Source organism: Schistocerca serialis, chromosome 8, assembly GCF_023864345.2.
Source record: "Schistocerca serialis cubense isolate TAMUIC-IGC-003099 chromosome 8, iqSchSeri2.2, whole genome shotgun sequence".
In the NCBI taxonomy this organism is placed as follows: domain Eukaryota; kingdom Metazoa; phylum Arthropoda; class Insecta; order Orthoptera; family Acrididae; genus Schistocerca; species Schistocerca serialis.
The window spans coordinates 96103869-96113648 of NC_064645.1; the positions used below are offsets into that span (position 1 = coordinate 96103869).

General features: G+C 44.6%; 1 long non-coding RNA gene across 3 annotated transcripts in view; it reads right to left on the minus strand.

Annotated features, from left to right (window-relative positions):
• Window positions 1-6616, minus strand: part of LOC126416510 (uncharacterized) — a 101998-nt gene extending 95382 nt beyond the window's left edge. For all 3 annotated transcript variants that reach the window (XR_007575474.1, XR_007575473.1, XR_007575475.1), the window contains exon 1: window positions 6461-6616. This is a non-coding gene — a long non-coding RNA (uncharacterized LOC126416510). The remainder of the gene's footprint in view (window positions 1-6460) is intronic.
• Window positions 6617-9780: the final 3164 nt, after the last annotated feature.

Sequence of the window (9780 nt, forward strand, 5' to 3'; positions counted from 1 at the left end):
TTGTTTGGACACATGAGTGCCAAGAGGGTTTAGAAAAAGTTAAAGACACATTGCTCAGTGATCGATGCTTTGTTCACTTTGGTCGTGACAATTAAGTTATGTTGAATGTTTATGCTTCCTATTACGGAATAGGTGCAGTGCTTTCGCACAGATTTGGTGATAAAGACAGGCCTATTGCTTTCGCACCAAAAGTGTTGTCCCAAGCTCAGTGCAACTACTCACAAATAGAGAAAGAGGCACTGGCTATCGTGTATGATTTCATCCAATTTCACCACTAATTATATATCAGAAAATTCTACATAGTAACGGATCACAAGCCATTGCAGTCCCTATTTCATCCCATGAAGACGGTTCTTGTATGAAAACCCAAGAAATTGCAAAGATGGGCTTTGTTGTTGTCTCAATACCATTACGACATTATGTATCGTCCGATGGCTCAATATGATAATATGGATGCACTTTCAGGTCTTCCAATTCACCCTCATACAAACTTTGACTCTTCTGCTGCCCGTCTCTAATGACCACGTTGTCGACGGGACGTTAAACACTAACCACCACCACCACCACATCGTCTGCTGCATCTTGTTGTCACATCGATGCTCAGGATTCTAAATTACTTCAATCCTTTCCTCTGAACTATAGGAAAATTGCACAAGCCACGGAAGCTAATTCAGAGTTGAACATGTTGATAAAATGCAATCGCCAATCTTGGCCTCGCTCATTGCATAGCATAAAGAACACTGTATTGTGCCGATTCTTTGCACATCGGCATAGCCTCGCTATACACCAACGTGTCATTCTTGTACTAAATGATAATGGATATTCACGTGTGTTGATCCTTAAAGCTTTGCAAAAAGAAGTGTAGCAGTTACTTTACCAAGGACACTGGGGAATTTTTGGTACGAAACAATTAGCGCCTCGACACTGTACTTTGCAGGGTATGGACACCCAAATAGAACAGATGACGTCCAAGTGCCACGCACGTACGGAAAATCAGTCCCCTCCGCCACAAAAATTCTCTGGTTGGCCTAAGTCGCAATCACCATGGCAACGGTGCACATAGACTTTGCTGATCGGTTTTGGAACATTTGTTGGTTGATTGTGGTAGACTCTTACAGCAAGTTTCTTGTTGCTATGCCAATGAACTCGACAATGTCACGTAGCACAGATCAGGCGTTATCCTTTATTTTTTGCCTCGAAGGTTTGCCTGAAGTCATAGTGTTGAACAACGGCCCTCAGTTCATGTCAAATGAATTTGAAACATTCTGTGAACTAGTGCGCCGTTCCATCCACAGTCAGAGGCGAAGCGGAACGTTTTGCCCGATCCTTCAATCAGCAGATGGCCAAGCTTCACGCTGCACACACCAGGGATCAAGCATTGGAACTGTTTCTCGCCTCCTATCGTTCGCACCCACGAGATGGACCATCGGTGGCGAAACTGCTTCACGACCGCCCCCATCGGACATTGCTCCACCTGCTCCACCCCCTCAGCATCCGGAGGCGAAGGAAGGTCGCAAGTATCGCTTTGCACCGCATGATGTTTTTTACAGGGTTTTTAGTAGCAGCAGACGGTGAGCGCGAGGCGAATTCGTCCGTCGTCTTCGCGCTTGCAAGTATCTGATTGCAGGCCCAGATAGCCTGCAGCGCCGACATCACAATCAATTTCGCCACTGTCATGTGCACGGTGACCCTTCTGTGTCTCTTCGCACAAATTCACGGATCGGAAGGACAGCGCGGCCACCTTCGCCTCCTCCGCCTCCTCTCGGTCTAACGATGCAGCTGGACACGCCCACGACACAGAAGCCGACGCCTACATCTTGGTATGGGCCTGAGGAGGTGGACGCGTAGCCTTCTGGACGTTTTCTAGGTAATGCTTCCACCAGCCCGAAGGTCGGATGGTGCGGTACGATTGGAAGTCTGATGTCTGCTGCAACCACAGCTTCCGGTCCATCAGAGCGTCCACGCACATGCCTCCGCCACCCCCCCCCCCCCTACCCACCCCATTGTCGCACTCCATATTCGACGACATTCCGTTGCTTTGGTGGAGAGGAATATTACGGCGTAAAGTCAGTACCGGCACGGCAGTCGGAAACTGCAGAAAAGAGACGGCTGTGAGAATAGTTCATCAATGGCACGCTGACCGAACTCCCTCTAGGACGACAACGCGACAGCAGAGGCCCCTATGTGCAGACGACATATGCGGCGCGCCCTACTGACATGCATCCTAGCCTTTGTCATTAGCAATCTCTACGTAGTTTAGTTACAGCTCAGCAGCCACTGCAGTTCAGTTGACAGTCTGTTGACAGTAGCGGTCACTAGAACCAGAAGCGTTACTAGTGGTTGTCTATTCCGACGAAGACTGATTGTTTTGCATGTCGCCCTTTGCCTGCGACTCATTAATATATTATTATTATTATCGGTGTTTTGCCCTTAAAGAGCGCAGTTGGACTAAACTAGATATAAAATTCCTTTTGCTGCCATCCTTGCTGCCCAAACATCCCTCATTCGCTCTCTGTATTTCTTTTTCTGGTCCTCTGTCCATCCTTCTTGCCAACCGGCATGCGTTGTGGACTGTGACATGGAACTTGCATGTAAGATGACAACTGCCTCTATGTGGAGTTTCAGCCTTTCTATCCAATGGCAGCCCATAATAACCGCCTGTTCACATAGGGCACCATTCTCCTGCGAGTTGGTCATGGCTGTGTTCTCACAATAAACTCCATGAACCCCCAACGTAACTTTTTTGAGTTCAGAGAGCAACCACTCTCACGATTCTCCCTGACTACTGATTCGAATTTCCTGTGACTGCTGTCATAAGAGTATACAGCGATATACACTGCCACACACAGTATGTGCCGTTCTATATGTGACAGGCATTAGGATCGCCTTCAGGACACACCGCAGAAGCTAAGAAGCGCTCAGAGTCTGCATACATTACGAATGAAGGTTGTTCCTGGTGGTGAGTCTTTGTCTTGCAGACAAACAAAAATTACGCGAAGCGAAATGTAGTGTGAGGAGGGCTATGCGAGAGGCGTTTAATGAATTCGAAAGTAAAGTTCTATGTACTGACTTGGCAGAAAATCATAAGAAATTTTGGTCTTATGTCAAAGCGGTAGGTGGATCAAAACAAAATGTCCAGACACTCTGTGCCCCAAATGGTACTGAAATAGAGGATGACAGACTAAAGGCCGAAATACTAAATGTCTTTTTCCAAAGCTGTTTCACAGAGGAACACTGCACTGCAGTTCCTTCTCTAGATTGTCGCACCGATGACAAAATGGTAGATATCGAAATAGAGGACAGAGGGATAGAGAAACAATTAAAATCACTCAAAAGAGGAAAGGCCGTGGACCTGATGGGATACCACTTCGATTTTATACAGAGTACGCGAAGGAACTTGCCCGCCTTCTTGCAGCGGTGTACCGTACGTCTCCAGAAGAGCGTAGCGTTCCAAAGGATTGGAAAAGGGCACAGGTCATCCCCGTTTTCAAGAAGGGACGTCGAACAGATGTGCAGAACTATAGACCTATATGTCTAACGTCGGTCAGTTGTAGAGTTTTGGAACACGTGTTATGTTCGAGTATAATGACTTTTCTGGAGACTAGAAATCTACTCTGTAGGAATCAGCATGGGTTTCGAAAAAGACGATCGTGTGAAACCCAGCTCGCGCTATTCGTCCACGAGACTCAGAGGGCCATAGACACGGGTTCACAGGTAGATGCCGTGTTTCTTGACTTTCGCAAGGCGTTCGATACAGTTCCCCACAGTCGTTTGATGAACAAAGTAAGAGCATATGGACTATCAGACCAGTTATGTGATTGGATTGAAGAGTTCCTAGATAACAGAACGCAGCATGTCATTCTCAATGAAGAGAAGTCTTCCGAAGTAAGAGTGATTTCAGGTGTGCCGCAGGGGAGTATCGTAGGACCGTTGCTATTCACAATATACATAAATGACCTTGTGGATGACATCCGAAGTACACTGAGGCTTTTTGCCGATGGTGCTGTGGTATATCGAGAGGTTGTAACAATGGAAAATTGTACTTAAATGCAGGAGGATCTGCAGCGAATTGCCGCATGGTGCGGGGAATGGCAACTGAAGCTGAATGTAGGCAAGTGTAATGTGCTGCGAATACATAGAAAGAAAGATCCCTTATCATTCAGTGATTTAAAATCGAATGATCATATAAAGTTGATCGTCGGTAAAGCAGATGCCAGACTGAGATTCATTGGAAGAATCCTAAGGAAATTCAATCCGCAAACAAAGGAAGTAGGTTACAGTACGCTTGTTCGCCCACTGCTTGAATACTGCTCAGCAGTGTGGGATCCGTACCAGTTAGGGTTGATAGAAGAGATAGAGAAGATCCAACGGAGATCAGCGCGCTTCGTTACAGGATCATTTAGTAATCGCGAAAGCGTTACGGAGATGATAGATAAACTCCAGTGGAAGACTCTGCAGGAGAGACGCTCAGTAGCTCGGTACGGGCTATTGTTGAAGTTTTCAGAACATACCTTCACCGAAGAGTCCACCAGTATATTACTCCCTCCTACGTATATCTCGCGAAGAGACCATGAGGATAAAATCAGAGAGATTAGAGCCCACACAGAGGCATACCGACAATCCTTCTTTCCACGAACAATACGAGACTGAAATAGAAGGGAGAACCGATAAGAGGTACTCTGGGTACCATCCGCCACACATCGTCAGGTGGCTTGCGGAGTATGGATGTAGATGTAGATCCTCCGTAGGCGTTTCTGCACATACCAGTATCTGATTCGAGCAATCAGTCAGGTGCCCTTCAAGATACTCAGTAGTTGTAAAAAAGTTGAGACATCTATGGCAGAAATGTCGTTTTGGTCAGTCTCTACTCAACAGAGAGGAAAATAGGCAGGAAATATTTCTATTCCATATGTAGTGTTGCTTCTCACCCTTGGAGAAAAGCAACAGATCTAGGTGTTTGGGGCGCTCACCGGCTAATTTGTGAAATTTAGAGCGATCCAACTAATTTATTCTTGACTTCTTTGTTCTGCACAGTGTGCTCATGGTCATGTTCTTCTTCTGGCTTACTATTATCAACATCGAAGTTGAGTACATGAACTGAAACATCTGGGTTCCACCTCTCGAATTTTGGTACGTCCTGGAGTTTTATGGGGAATGACATGTTTCTGCAATCACAGTGCCCGCAGGCACTGGAATTTTGTGAGTACTAGGAAGGACTGCCCTTGTAGGGAAATTTCTGTCACTACCCACATGTGGCCACTTGACGCAACTTCGTAGGCCTGTAAGTTCACGTCAAGGTGGAGTATACACCTGAGTCCTTTACGAGACTCACTTTCCTGTGTTTCGGAAAAACAGCGAAATATGACACTTGCACAAAGCTCCAGATCACTCTGTGATTGAATTACCTCACGATATCAACCAGTTCTCCCCCAGATTTTTGCGATGCTTTTCACCTCACCAGCATTTCTGATCTCTTTCCGCTGTTGGATCAGCTCACAGTACAGGACTGCTTTGCACTTAATCTGCACCGACATCATACGCTGCCAGCCACCTAATGATGTGTGGCACAGGGTACCTCTGTTACCACTGACCCGTACCTTGTTCCACTGGCGAATGGTGCGTTTGAAGAACAGTTGTCGGTAAGCTTCTGTATTGGCTCTAATTTCTCGAATTTTCTCGTCATGGTCATTACGTGAGATGTATGCTGGAGGAAGTAATATGATGTCTGACTCTTCCCAGAATACTCTCTCGAAATTTCAGTAGTTAACCTCTCTGTGAAGCATAACGCGGTTCTTGTAACGGCGGCCAGGGGAGTTTGGTCCAAATGGCTCTGAGCACTATTGGACTTAACATCTGATGTCATCAGTCCCCTAAAACTAAGAACTACTTAAAGCTAACTAACCTAAGGACATAACACACGTCCATGCCCGAGGATGGATTCTAACCTGCGACCGTAGCGGTCGCGCGGTTCCAGACTGAAGCGCCTAGAACCGCTTGGTCACACCGGCCGGCTCCAGGAGAGTTTTCTGAGCATCTCAGAAACTTTCTCACGTCGATTAAACGATACCGTGACGAAATGCGCCGCTCTTCATAGCATCTTCTCTATCTTCTCAGTGTGTTGTACCTGGTAGGAATCCCATATTATAAGCCACTCCCATCTCCGTTGATTTACTTTTCCTGAAAATTCTTCCCACGAAACTCTGTGCGACATCTGCTTTTCCTACTATTTGTTTTTTTGGTCTTTCCACTTAAGGACCCTTTGATAGTTACTCCTAAGTACTGGAGTGGCAGGATATTGTGGGTCATTAACGATTTCAGTGAGTACCCTCTCGAAAAGGCATTGACAGGCATCGTGAAAATATGTAAGAGCTTTGTATTCAGAATCAGTACGAGCTTGTAAGATCCTCTCCCTGAAACCGTCATGAAGCACAGAGTAGTCCAATATAGCTACAGGACTTACTTGGATATCCATAACAGACCGGGCAGGGGTGCTGCTGCTGCTAGGCCCAGAGTGATGTTGAGGCAATGCCTGATGCCATGAAGGTCCATGACGATTGTGAGATGGACCAGGCCGTGGAGGCTGTGGCGTCTTGGCAAACAAGCTCGTGTCAACAGCCTGTTCCACACTGGTTGTGATGGACCTGGCTGTGGCGGTGTTGAGGCTGTGGTGACATACTCATCAGGAGTTCACGTGGTAGAGTAATTGTAGGTGCATATGGCCTCCATGTGACCTGTAATGAAAGAAAAAAATACTGGAATGAATCACGTGTAAAGAAAGTAGTATCCAGATGTTTGTGAATGTTCTATTTACTTTCAAAATAAGCAGTATTTAAATAAGTCCAAAAGCCTCTCACCACGTCATTATTTTCCATGATGACTTGTAATATCTTATCCTGCAGCTCAACATCCAACACGATATTATCATCAAGAGCACCGAGTAACGGAGATCCATGAGGATTGTCAGACTGTCCAAGGTGCTGACCATGGCTGTGTTGGCAAATGAGCTGCTGTCATCAGCCTCTACCACGCTGAATATGATGAGCCAGGCAAGGGGCTGTAGGCACGGTGAATACAGCATCGACGGACTTGGCTGGAGTGATGAATGTACCATACACGCTCATCAGATTTGCTACAGAAGAAGAAAAACCATCAGATTGTAGATAAAAGGAACAAACACAAGTAAAGGAAAAAGTCTGAAATACGTGCCTGTGAGGTGACTACAGTTCAATGGGAGACGTTTACTAGTCCCTGATAAGCAATAACAACCATTTACGTTGTACTGTTTCATCCCAGCTGATGCCATCGGTGCTGTTGATGTGCTGCCAGCAGGTCTCAAACTCGGATGACTTGCCTCCCCGAAACATCTCCTATTTGTAGCCGAAAATCAGATGTACCGCATTTTAGTAACGAGCAGTAGGTTATTAAGGAGAGAACAGGCCCAGATAACGATCTTATCTCAAGGTCACTGACCTCCCTCTCAACTGGGGAAGGAACCACCAGGAATCGGTCAAGTTCTCCCACAGGGACCCCCCCCCCCCCCCCACAGACATTAGGCAATTATGCGAGCTATATTCATAGCCATGACATAGGTTGATAGCTGTTACGTGACATAGAATTGTTGGAAAACCGTTCTTAGCCAATGGAAGCACCATAAAATGGCGAGGAACCCTTCTCCATCTACCTCCCCATCACCATTTGTTGTAACTGTGACACGTGGGTGGGTGGAGTTCATTAAAGACCAGTGCAGAATAGGGACAGGATCAGGTTGCATCTGTTCGTTAGCAACAAATTTGATCAAGTCATGTCACCTGAGATCTAGGCTATGGCTATTTGTTAATAACAGTTTAACATTACATCGTTGAAGGCATCAGAAGAGACCACACATTGGCAGCTACGTAAGTACTCTTATTCTTCCACAGTTTTACAAATTTCTTTTATTTTTTCGTATTTTGCTCAATTTTACGTATTTTCAGAACGATCGTCACAATGTACCATGGTACCAACTTATATATCATTACTAAGCCACCATTCCATTACTAATGTGTGAGTGTGTGTGTGACATCATAGTGTATATATTTCTTTCGTTTAAATTTGGGAACGAAAAAAGCAAATTTAAATGAATGTAAAATCTCCAAGATGGGCTATCTTTTACAGAAGTTCGAAATTTATCGCGGAGTTCAATGCGAGATGCTTATAATAGTTTCCACAACGAAACTTTGTCTCGAAACCATGCAGAAAATCCAAAGAGATCCTGTTCGTGTGTAAAGTATGCTAGCGGCAGGACAGATTCAGTGTCTTCTCAGAGCGATAGCGATGGAAATACTATGGATGACAGTGCTGCTAAAGCAGAGTTACTATACACTGCCTTCCGAAATTGCTTCACTAAAGAAGACGAAGTAAATATTCGAGTCTCGAATTAAAAACAGCTGCCATGCCAACATCAGTGACTTAGAAGTAGATAACCTCACAGTAGTGAAGCAGCTTAAATCATTTAATAAAAGCAAGTTTTCCGGTCCAGACTGTATATCGAATAGGTTCCTTTTAGATTATGGAGATGCAATAGGTCAATACTTAACAGTAAATACAACCGCTCGGCCGACGAAAGATACATACCCAAAGAGTGCAAAGTTGCAGAGATCACACCAATGTTCAGAAATGTCAGTAGGAGTAATTCCCTAAATTACAGCCCTCTATCACTACCGTCGATATGCAGTAGGATTTTGGAACATATATTGTGTTAGAAAATTATGAATTGCCTCGAATAGAACGGTCTACTGGCACACAATCAACACGGATTTGGAAAACATCATTCTTTTAAAAAACAACTAACTCTTTACTCAACGAAATGTTGAGTTCTATTGACGAGAGGTTTGAAACTGATTCCGTATTTCTGGATTTCCGGAAGGCTTTTGACAGTGTATCAAACAAGCGGCTCTTAGTGAAATTGCGTGCTTATGGAATATCGTCTCAGTTATGTGACTGGATTCGTGATCTCCTGTCAGAGAGGTCACAGTTTTTGGTAATTGACGTAAAGTCATCGAGTAAAATAGAAGTGATTTATGACGTTCCTAAAGGTAGTAATATAGGTCCTTTGCTGTTCCTTATCTATACAAACGATATAGGAGACAATCTGAGCAGCTGTCTAAGGTTGATTGTAGATGACGCTGTCGTTTATCGGCTAATAAAGTCATCAGAAGTTAAAAATTGCTAAACGAATTAGGAAAGATATCTGTATGGTGCAGGAACTGGCAATTGTCCCTAAATAACGAAAAGTCTGAGGTCACCCACATGAGTGCTAGAAGGAAACCTTTAAACTTCGGTTACTCGATAAATCAATGAAATTTAAAGGTCGTAAATTCAACTAAATACCTAGGAATTACGATTACCAACAACTTAAATTGGAAAGAACACATAGAAAATATTGACGGGCATGCAAACCAAAGACATGGTTTTATTGGCATAATACATATAAAATGTAAATAGGAGACTGCCCACATTACGCTTCTCCGTCGTCTTTTGTAGTACTGCTGTGCCGTGTGACATCCTTACCAGATATCACTGACGGAGTACATATGGAAAATTCAGAGAAGAGCAGCACGTTTTGCATTATGGAGAAATAGCAGAAAGATTGCCACTGACATGGTACAGTATTTGGGGTGGAATCAGTAAAACAAATGCGATTTTCGTTGCGGCGAAATCTTCTCACGAAATTTCAATCACCAACTTTCTCCCCCAAATGCGAAAATATTTTGTTGACATCGACCGACGTAGGGAGAAACG